This window comes from Equus asinus, chromosome 25 (assembly GCF_041296235.1).
Source record: "Equus asinus isolate D_3611 breed Donkey chromosome 25, EquAss-T2T_v2, whole genome shotgun sequence".
In the NCBI taxonomy this organism is placed as follows: domain Eukaryota; kingdom Metazoa; phylum Chordata; class Mammalia; order Perissodactyla; family Equidae; genus Equus; species Equus asinus.
The window spans coordinates 52,398,201-52,409,751 of record NC_091814.1 but is presented as its reverse complement, the minus strand read 5'-3'; the positions used below and the strand labels follow the sequence as shown (position 1 = coordinate 52,409,751).

The 11,551-nt window shown below is 42.0% G+C and overlaps 1 long non-coding RNA gene across 1 annotated transcript; it reads right to left on the bottom strand.

Moving 5' to 3' along the window:
- Positions 1–226: 226 nt before the first annotated feature.
- On the bottom strand, positions 227–9,141 carry LOC106841544 (uncharacterized). The gene is made up of 3 exons (XR_001400665.3): positions 9,027–9,141; positions 1,426–1,556; positions 227–453 (listed from the first exon to the last, which is right to left on the bottom strand). It is a non-coding gene; the product is annotated as an uncharacterized lncRNA (long non-coding RNA).
- Between the last annotated feature and the right edge of the window lie 2,410 nt (positions 9,142–11,551).

The window sequence follows — 11,551 nt, the reverse complement described above, 5'->3', positions numbered from 1 at the left end:
GAATTCTTTTTCTCTCTATTTTATATTTCATAGAGACAATGAGTAGCTAAGCAATTTGTGAGATTTTTAAATTCAACCCTGACTGACTCCCGAGTCCATGTTCCCATGAATTTATGGCCTGAAGCAGTTGGCATCCGAAAAGCGATTGAAGCTGGGCTCCCAGATAGACAACAGCAGCTCTGTGCCTTCCTTATATGCATGAAGACTGCAAAAATACCTTGACTTGCTCAAAATGCATTTTATTAAATCATCAGGCACAAAATCTCCTTGGATCTGAAAAGTGGCCACCAGATATGAACCACACTTCCCAGTTCCTCCTTCATCTGTCACCTAGGTGGCTCCAAGAAACTGGCTCATATCAATGGAATATGATCAGAAGTGAGGAGCGTTATCTCTAGGCTGAAGAGATTAAGCAGAGGTTGACTTCCCCATCCTCTATCTTCTCCCACATACCTGTTGGAGATTGATGAGTAACGTTAACGTGAACTAGAGGCAAACTTTCATGGCAAAATGCCACTGGTGATTTTGAGTTTGTTTATTACAGGGCTAATAGTAGCTTAACTACCACTTCTGTCCTTATTATACAAAGTCAAAGCACAGGCCTGGTGTAGGGCAATGTCTATTCAGAGGAAGGAATGCTTTCTGCTTCTCACAAAGTTGCCTTCTGCTGGCCAAGTTGTACAACTTTGGGCTGCTTCGACTCAAAGATGGGTATTTTGCCAAGCTGTACAAAGTTGCTATATATGTTAGTGGAGGCCCTACAGGAATTGACCATCAGTTATTCTCCACGAATGAGGAAGCTCAGTAAGTATGAACAATAAGCCTGCACTAAGTCTCTGCCGTTTGGACATATCATCCATAGATCCAAGAAAAGGGATAGTTTAGAAAGGTCCAGGGTAATGCTCAAGAAGTGAATTTGATGATTAGACAAGTCAGAGATGTTTGAAAAATAGTTTAAAATCTTGGCGCTCAGTGTGAGAAAGAGAGATTTTTTTCCCCTTTGTTTAAAAGCTAACTCTCTGATAAAACACATGAGGGACAGGAAATGAATCTGGTCACAAACCAAAAGCTAAATTTTCCAGCCTGATGTAATTCTTTCAGGAAAAGCGCTATGCCAGGGGAAAGGAGGAGGGGCTGACAGAAAATTCAGTTCGTCTTTTGCAAACTAGTTTGCATATACTTTTTAAGCTAAAAGTAATCTTTAATTTTCCTTTTCCCCTTTTATCCAAAAGTATGGACTGCTGGCTAGGTGGCCAAAACACATTTTCAAATGGTTCTTCAGTTAATTGTGAATCAACCTGTTGGATGCTCAATGGATACTGAGAAAACATTGTAACTTAGAGAAAGAATATGAAGAGAAGGAGGAAGAAAGAAGGAAAGAGTGAAGAGAAGGATGTTGAGGCTATGATTCTATGATCTACTCACCCAATTTTTCTTGAATGCCCCTCCTGAGAATGTAGATGGGTGGGATCTTTGCTTGGCTGATCCAGGGGCTGAGTTCTCCATCACTGGAAGCATCCAAGCAGGCTTTGGAGAACTTTCAAGAGTTCACACTACTTCGAGAAGAAAGTTAGAGGAGATGATTGGTAAGGACTCTTCCAAACCTGACTCAGTGACAAATGAAGTGGTCAACAATGCGCCTGTTACATCTGGAGGCCCAAATGGGCAGCCAATTTTTCTGAGTTCTGGGAAATAAACCCACAGGAAGATGGTGGGTGTGATATAGTGTGAAAGATGGGGGAGGAGTTCCTCTTTAATCTGGAATTTGCCTGCCATAGAGGCACAAATAGTCTTTCTTTAATTTAAAGCAGTCACTTCTTCCTTGGCTTGCCCACATCAGGCTGTCAGCCTTTGAGCTCTGTTGCTGCTGTGCCATTGTCAGAATCAAATTACTAAAAAGGTCAGCATCATTAATAGGTAGTTTGAAAGGCATGAAAATGCCAGACAGAAAATCTGTGAGTATCCAAGGCCTTGAGTCAAAAGGTTTGCTGTGGTTTACTTATTCTGCTGTTACTATTATTTGCTCCAAGGTGTACAGATCAAGATCATAAGACTGAAACCACCTGTGGAAACTTACAAATCCTATGGTCGTCTAACTGCCTTGTTCGTGGATGGAACATGCCCCCTGAGACCCATCCCAGCCAGACGGAAACTCCTTGATGGCAGAGACCCTGCTTCTTTGTATCTCAGACAACAATTACCTTGGGACATTCATAAACTCTTGAGCATGGATTAATTATAGTTTAAAACTTACACACCAGTGGGAACACTGGTTGAAATAAGTCCCCAGTGAAGACATTCTGGGACTCGAGGTGAGGACTTCAAGGAGAAGGCCAAGGCTCTGTGTCCTGATCCCAGCTAAACCACTGATGCTTTGCATGACCTTAGATCACGCACTTTCCCTAGAAACCACCAGGTTTTCTGTTTTGTAGAATGGAAATTGCTTTATCTTTGATGTAATGTGAGAGAAAATTGTAATAGGCAATTGGCTCATAATTAATATTCAGGTTTTTTTCTTTCATACATGAGACATTAACTATCAGTTTGACACTAGTTTTTAATTAGAGATTAAATTCTTTCAGAACAATAGATAAGTGATGATTCTTTAAGTTGCCGAGAACTCTGGCTTTCACATCCACAGACCTGAATTTTAGCCTCACGTAACTTGGTGCTGCTGGCTTGACTCTTGACTTTGGATAAGTTGTGTTTGTTTGCTTAGTTGCTTGCTTACTTCTTTGTTTTTACCTCTCAAGGCCTCAGTTTCCTTATTTCAAAATGAGAGAATCAGGGGCCGGCCCCGTGGTTGAGTGGTTAAGTTTGCACGCCCTGCTTCGGCTGCCCAGGGTTTCACTGGTTTGGATCCTAGGTCCAGACCCAGCACCGCTCATCAGGCCATGCTGGGGCGGTGTCCCACATAGCACAACCAGAGGCACTCACAACTAGAATATACAACTATGTATTGGGGGCTTTGAGGAGGAGAAGAAGAAGAAAAAAAGATTGGCAACAGATTTTAGCTCAGGTGCTAGTCTTAAAAAAAAAAAAGAAAGAGAGTGTCAGACTAGGTGATTTTCAAGTTCCCTTTCAACTTTAAAATTCTATGATTCCAACATGTAAATGTAGCAGCATGTAGTCTAATATATTTTGACTACCAGCTTGTCATGCTGAATAAAATTCATACCATTTGAATCACTGCTTATGACCACGAGTTTCAGATCAGCCCCATGCTGCCATCTTTAAGTATGTAACACCAGAGAAAAGCAACTTATTATGGTATAACTTTTTGGCTACTTGTTTATCAAGAAAATTCACTATGGATTAGCAGACAGTGGGCCCTTCAAGAGCCAAGACCCAAGAAAAGCCTATATTAATATAAATATTGTGATCCAGAACATAAGTGTTGCCTGGGAAGGAAAGCTAATGACAAACTCTCCTTAATTCACAGTTTTTCCTAGAGTGGCCTTGGTTCTCAACTTACTTTGAAAATGTAAAAAAGACATTAGTCATCATGAAAATTATTTCTTTGGAATAGAGAAGACAACAATGAGTAATGTGGTGATGCAGAAACTTCACTAATCAGTAATCATTACTGCTAGTAAGAATCACTAATATAATTACTAGTTCTATTTAGTAACAAAGCAGAGGAGAGAATAAAGTCATGACAAGTTGCTAGAAAGTGTCCAAAGGCAGAGAACTTCGTCTCTTCACTTTCGAATCCATTTGCTAAAATGTTGGCCTCTTTCCCAGAGATTTCGCACTGGCCTACCTGTTTCCCAAGATCGATATGAAATAACATTTCTTCTGTAAAACCATTGATCTTCCAAGCAAGATATGCTCTCTTTCCCTATTCAATTAAACAAGCACTTATGGAGGACTTATTCGAGATCAGGCCTGTGCTTGACGTTGTAAGAACTGAACCCACTCCTGATCACTCTGTTTTCAGAAACCTTCGTAGCGTTTTGTTTATACCAACACTTAATATTTTGTTTATACTTAAGGCATGCACTATGTTCTAACTTGATTAGGGCACACTTGTTTGCCCACTCTACTGCAAGCCTGCCACTATCCTGTGGATGTAATAGGTGTTCAATAGACCTTTCATTTAGAGAATGAAAATAGAGGCAGTAATCACTCCCAATTGCAGACCATTAAGCAATGAAAATAAATACTACTATCTCTAGAATTATAATGTAATTGAATGAGAAAGTACAATTTGACCTATCAAAATTCAGTTACACAAGATCGTTGGGGATAACATTTGTTGCATGTGCCTCTATTACTAATGCAAATAAATACCAATATCTCTTTAAAAACATACTTAGGTTAATTCAGGAAAAATAACAATCTAGGCTCACAAAGTGATCCTCTAGCGTTAGCCACAGCACTGCCCTGTGAATCAAATGTTCTCAAGACAGCTGAGGATCAGAGAGACACCAAAACAAGCTTGGAAATTCTCAGCCTTGCCTGTGCACAATGAAGACTCTCTGTAAATAACCTCACAAATAAAATAAAAACTCTGCAACACTTGGACAAAAGTCAGGGATTACTCAAACTGGCTTTCTGTGTGCAAAACTGGAGAAATGGGAGATTTGAGATTGCGCCCACCCGTTGGGAATTTCCCTGAGCTATGATACATAAGTGAGTCCTGGGTTAGGTCTTGGGATGCTTCACTGAAGGCATGTTCCCATCCATTGTGCTCTAGACAGTGACAGTGCCTAACGGAGAAACAGAGGCTATAGCACAGGTAGTGGCGGGGAGAGGTTGGGGCAGGGAGATCTCTTCATCAAGATATAAGCGAATGGCTGATTGTTGACTCTTTGAAAGAGTTTAGCTAAGGAACACATTTTACCCCACTTGCAAGCTAAAAGTGAACCTGCCACATTTTCCTGGATGCAAGAGTTATCAGCATTTTCTTGCACTGGGGTCACCATGTGGGAATTGAGACTTGGGGTATCAGATGACAGTTGCAATTTCAGTGGGCTGCATTACAGGAGAGGAATCCTGAGCTTAGGGAATCTGAATCTTTCCTAATGTGCTGTAAGCTTTCCTGATCTTTGCTCTAGAGGAAGACTCTATTTCTACCTTCCAGGGTGTTTACTAAACAGAGGTACTGGAAAAGATAGTCTGGACATGCAACAACATGAGAGACTCATGGAGAAATGTCTCCCAACACATGGATCTTACATTCCAGTGACAAAGACAAATATATAAATGAATGAATGGATGGATGGATGGAATTACATAGTAGTTGGTGATATGGAAGAAAAAAATCAGAGTACAACCGTAAAGATTGATAAGGAATGCTATTTTCAGTGGCTTTGCTAGGGAAGGCTTTTAGGAGAAGGTAGCATTTGAGCAGAAACTTAAATGAACTGAAAGACAGGGCCATGTAAATATCTGCCACAAGAGCATTCTAGAAGGAAAAAACAACTAGAGCTAAAGCCAAATGCAAGAGGAGAATGCTTATTGTATTTGAGAAATAGCAAGAAACCCAGTGTGAAGTGAGCAAAAGGATAAGTGACAGGAAATGAGGTTGGCAAGTGAGTCAAGAACCATATTATGCCCTAGTATGCCAAGCAAAAATCTTCTTTAGATTTTAAGTTTGATAGGCTTCCATTTGGGAAATGAATAAATGAATGAATGAATGAATGAATGATTTCCCCTCATTTCCCTGAATTGACTGGTAATAAAAAGGCTATAGGATGGGGAGTGGTTGAGAAATCTTCATCCTAAACCATGGCTAGTCCTGGAGGGACAGAGCCTCAAGAAGAAAGACAGAGAGTGGCAGCAGCAAAGATGAGAGATGATAGACCATATGTGTGGGGTCTGAAGAGGGAAGGCATGCATGGAAAGCTGGCTCAAGATCTTGAACTGGGCTTAAGTGTCTAAGCAACGGGAGGCCACATGTTCCCCAAGAGGAACACACAACCTAGATACAATGAAGTCACTGATTCTCTACTCCTCTCTCTCCACTCACAGCATTTTCTCTAGTTCTAGCTGTCACTCCCTCTCTCTTCTCCAGTTTCCATATGTATATTTGTCTCTTCCCATCATCTTCTATTTTATTTCCTTTACACATTTCTTGTCTTGATCTCTTCTTCTTCCAATTCCCATTTTTCAAATCTCTTGTTTTACTGTACCTCTGCCCCATCTTCAGCACATGAGAGCCTCTTTTCTCTTTCTCCCTACCTTACAGGCTCCCCCTGATCCTGGAAGCCCTGTTTTATTTTATTTTCTGAAACTCCGTGAAACCTCTCATCAGTCAGAGAGACAGTGGAAAGGGGGAAGAGCCCTCCCTCCTCCGCCTGGTCAGGTCAGGGTAAAAAGCCCTTCCCTTCTCAGGCTGGGGTCAGAGCGTGGTGCCCCATGGGATGGTGGTAGAAGGCAGCAACACCAGAGTGGAAAATACCCATTGTCCCCAGGCCCCATGGTAAGAGCCGTGCCAGCATTTACTATCATTATATTGAATACACTGTTATAATTATTGTACTTATCCTGGAGTACTGGGCATGAACCTTACATCTAAATCAGGCAGCATCTCAAAGCTGGCGTTTCTTCTACGGGCTCAAGGAGAAAAGTTGCTTTATTTTGTTTTTTACAAGCAGTGATTGCCATGGTAGCATAGAAACTAGTTTCTGTGTTCTTACCACCAAACCCTAGAATTTGTGATAGACAAGATATAAACAGCATAATCTCAGATAACATCTCTAGACAAAAACAACAAAGTAAAGCACTGGGAGATCCAAAATAAGTGGCAAGTCAGTTTACATTTCCTAAAGTTGGCTGCAATGAATTCTCATTTTCCTCTGACTTCCATCATAATTTTAAACATACATTCCTACATGCTCCTTTCTTCCCACTGGTGTCATCACATGTCATTAGCCTGTCACTGGGACTGGAAAGTTGTAGTCAGATGTATGCCTTCATTCATCAAACACCTCTTGAGGACCTTCCAGGTGCCAGGGACTGGGAACACCCTCAGGCAACCTAAGTCTAGTGGAGAGACAACTGTGTCCAGATTGGCACAGTCCAGAGCCAGGCCTGTGATAGGCACATTCATGGGTGAAAGGGTCATCCAGAAGAATGCGGATCAGTTGTCCATAAAGGTGGGGGCTGGGGTTGAGAAGGGAGTCAAAAGGGCTTCGTGTAGTATGTGATGCCTTTGTGAGCGGCATCTTGAATGAGTTGTTTTCTAAGTGGACATGTGCAAAGGCACAGAGATGGGCAAGACAGCCTCATCAGGGAGTGTCAGATAATTCAGTATGGTGGGAGTGGAGGATGTAGGGACAATGATGGGGAGATGGGTCCAGCAAGAGACAAGACTGTAGAATTAATCAGCTGGGGGATCACTTCTGCAAATGTCCATAGAGGAAGTACGTAATGCTATTGTTCTGGAAGACAGCATGGATATTCCCTGTCTTTCTTATTTGGTTATTTGGTTACAGTGAACTTTTGAAGAACGAGTATATAAAAATACATATGTACACATACACACGTGTACACATATGTGCACGTGTGTATATAAGCCCACTCACAGCTCCAACCTTCCCAAACATTGTAGGAATTGAGTAGGTAGCTGTCATTGCTTCAGAAAACAGATGGATGCCAACAAAATAATTTTACATTTTAAAGTTTGCTAAAGGTTTTTTTTATTATTAAAGCCAACATCCTTCTTCATATAGAAAGTCAGAAAAAACAGAAAGTTAAAGAAAAGAACAGAGAGAAATAAACTTATTCATACTTCCCATATTTTGATTATTTCCTTTTCTAGCCTTTTTTCCTATGCATGAGTTTTATTCATTTGTTGACCTAAGTGTAAGTCTGAACGATTTTTAGAATGTAGAGAAGGAAATGGTTTAATGCGATTTCACCTCAAATAGATCATCACGTAGGTCACTCAACAATATTTACTGATTTTGTCTTTTGTGTCAGGCACTGTGTGACGTGCTGTAATAGAGTAGTAAGCACAGCAGACACAGGGCCTGCCCATGCAGGTTCCTGTGAACACGAAAGGCCTGGAAATAAAAGGGGTGTCATGGGGACAGACACAGGCTAAACAAACTTTTGGCTCTCTCAGCAAAAACTCCCCACTCCCACTCATTTGGCCCCCTTCTGGTCATGGTCATGAAGTCACTGAGTGCTCTCATTGGAAGGGCCTTTGAGTTCTTATAGTCCAAATAGTAACTCAAATAATAATAGTGTTTGTTGGTTGAAACAAACAGGACATGTTTAGGGATAGCTTTTTCTCCCCTAATTGCTGGAGTTATTGACTTCTTTAAGCTATCCTTCCTCTGGCATCCGGTGCTCCCCACTGCTACCTGCCCCCTGGCACCATGGCAGCCCAAAGAACAGGAAACCAGACGTGGTCCTGCCAAAGCCCTCAACCCCAGCAGGCTTCTTCCTTCCTGCCACAGGGGTGATGAGACACAAGGCCAAGGCGAGCAAGTTTCTCCGGGCTCCACACGCCATGTGTCGTCCTTGTCTTAGATAAACAAAGCTGTCACTCCTCCTTCCCCACCAACACAGTCAGTCACCCCAGCACAGAAAACAAACAAGCAAGCGGGGCACAGTCAGGGTTCCTTCTGCTCTTGGGAGATCCGCCATCCTGTAGACACGGAGGTGGTGGTTTCTAACTCCCCGCTGCCAACCACAAATAGTATTTCCTCCCTCAGGCAGCACAACATCTCAAACTGCACCTGTAGAAAGCCATCTCTTCAAGTTAAGGAATTGTAGTTTCTATAAATCTCATGCCAAAATGGATTAAACATTACCTACATTAAATCACCTCAGATAATTATTAGTTATTGATCATGTCATGGTAACATGCGCCCGATTCCATTGCAACCTGATAAGTATCATTACCAGCCACTGCTGGTCAATGTTAATGGATAATTTGGGACTCAGGTTAAGGAACAGCCAGCCCTGCTTGTATTACCACAGTGGGGCCTCGGACAAGCCAGAGACAGCAAGAGGACGCAGGAACCCTGAAGGCTTTGGGGGAAAATGTCACAAAAGCAAACTTTACTTACTTCCCTGTTTTGCACCATCCACACCCTGATAAATGCAGGTTAATCTCACAGTGACTGGTGATCTCATGAACTTTAGAATCCATTCAGGCAATCACATTTCTCCACCAGCTGTGCTAACTATCTTTGAAGCCGAGCGATTCCTTTAACTCTGGTTAAACATTACACGACACATGCCTGCTTTGAATGGGCAAACCACAAACTGCACGGCAGAGTACGGAGAGAGAACCTTGGGCTCGGAGGCACCATATATGAGTTTGAGTCATTTCTAGTGGTTTGACCTTGAGTAAACACTGCTTCTCTGGGTTTTCATATCACTCAAAATTGTACTTCATTGTAATCGCCTGTATGAAATATCCCCTCGCCCTTTTTTCAACCTGGCCCAGACAGAATTAGTTTACTCCTTCTATGGTCTTCCTGTCCTTTGGACAGATCTGTGTCGTGGAGATGTAGATACATATCATTTTTATCTCCCTCACTACACTATGACTCCTCTGGGACTCGTGGCTTTGATTTCCCATGGCCTGCCCATTATCCGGCTCTTAGTGCACACTCAGTAAATGATCTTCATACTTGCCTACCTGAACTACAAAATGGAGGCCATAATGAGCACGTCTCAAGGACTCCTAGGAGGCTCAAAGAAGACAGTATGCCAGCAAGTATTTCATTAACTATAAAGCCCTGTGTAATTCTAAGGTGTGGTCACTATTTGCATAGCAATGTTATTTCTCAGGGTAGCACAATTCACGAAAATCAAGGAACCAAAGGAAAGAAACAAGAAGCCGCCAACAGTGATTAACTCTGGGGGCTGACTAAGAGGCAACGGGGAAGGTGGAGTGGACAGTAGGGCAGGAGACTTTAAATTCTTACTTTACATCAATTTTCAATATCAGAAATATGGATGATTTTTATACTGATACGTCTTAGTGTCTTTTCAAATTAGAAAAATAAGTGCATACCATACCAGTCAACTCCTTCAGTATTTACCTGGGGGCCCATGGACATACATCAAATGTTAACTGAAACCAAAGCTTGCTGTGTTGTTTATTACATGATTATTGACAAGGATAATACTTTTCTCACTTTCATATTGCAATTTAGGTTTCCTGAGATATTGTTTATTATTTACTTTATTCTCACAGAAATCTTGATGTCACTAGGATAATTATTATTAGCTGAATTTAATGCATAGAAAAACTGAGGCCAGAGAGGTTTGATAAATTTTCCAAGATTCCAAACATGGTGGAGAAGACTGGAATTCAAGAGACCCAACTAGAGCCCTTTGCCGCAGGTGACGTCCATGGAATGGCCCCCAAAGACAGTTTTCTGTACTTCTGTCCTTGGCAGGGACTTGGGCTCCCAGAAAAGCTATTACCTACAGACAGATGGCTTCTAATATCTTATTTACTGCTACTCAGTATGTCATTCTCTAAGTTCCAATACGTGGCTAAGAGAACACTGAATTTGGAATCAGACAGCCTACTGGCTTGAATCTAGGCCCTGCCACTAAAAGAGCTATGTGACTTTGAGGAAAGTCACTTAACTTTTCTGAAAGTCATTATCATTACCAAGTGGGAATGACACCACGCCTCCCTCTCAGGGAGCCTGGGAGTGTCTCATGAGATGATATATGTGAAGCTGCTTTGGAAACTGTAAGACACTTTGTAAATGTTGGGTATGTTATTTGCTTACAGGCTTCTGAAGGCTACTTGGCAGAGGCACATATTCCCAAGGCCACCAAGAAGATAAGAAAATCTAAGAGGAAAAGGATAAAAATCACTCTCAAGAGGCGGAAAGAAATCTCGTCACTCTGTGAGTCACCTCAGTCTGTGGTAATTGGAACCCAGTGTTCTTTAATATCTACTTACTTCTTCTTCCTCCTGGGACAGTGTTGTTTTACCCCCTGCGGATTACCCCAGCTGTGACAGCCATTCGATCAGTGCAGCTATCAGAGCGAATAGCTTTCTCCCTCTGGGTCTTTGCCTGAAGCTTCACAGTAGGATAAAAACGTGCTGTGACCGTTTCCCCCACTATCCACAGTTCGCTTTACGCCACTTTGTTTCACGGAAGACCTACATTCGTACCTGTTTTCGCTAACCGAAAAGAATCCGAAGAGTATTTTCGCTTTTACAATAAAAGGGGAAAAGCCAAAATAGCATTCAGCGTTTGTTTGCAGCGACCCTTTATAAGGCAACGCGCAGTCCGACACCAAGCGCGGCGCCGCCAGGCTCCTTCCCCGGGGCTACACTGGGCATCTCAGCGTCAAGCCGCCATGGCTTTGAACTGTGTCTGTGAGCATCTTGCTTTATCTTGATTGATTTTGGTAGGTTATTTTTCGGATCTGGGAACGCTCAAAAATTTTTCCAATGTAAATTAGTGGTAATTGCTTCTTCGCTTTACGCCATTTCGGCTTACGAAAGGTTTCTTAGGAACGTTGTACTTTCAGATAATGGGGGAAGGCTTTAAATGCCTTTGTTCTTTTCACTGCAAGGGAATCATAAAAATATTGTTTCCTATTAAGTTCGGTA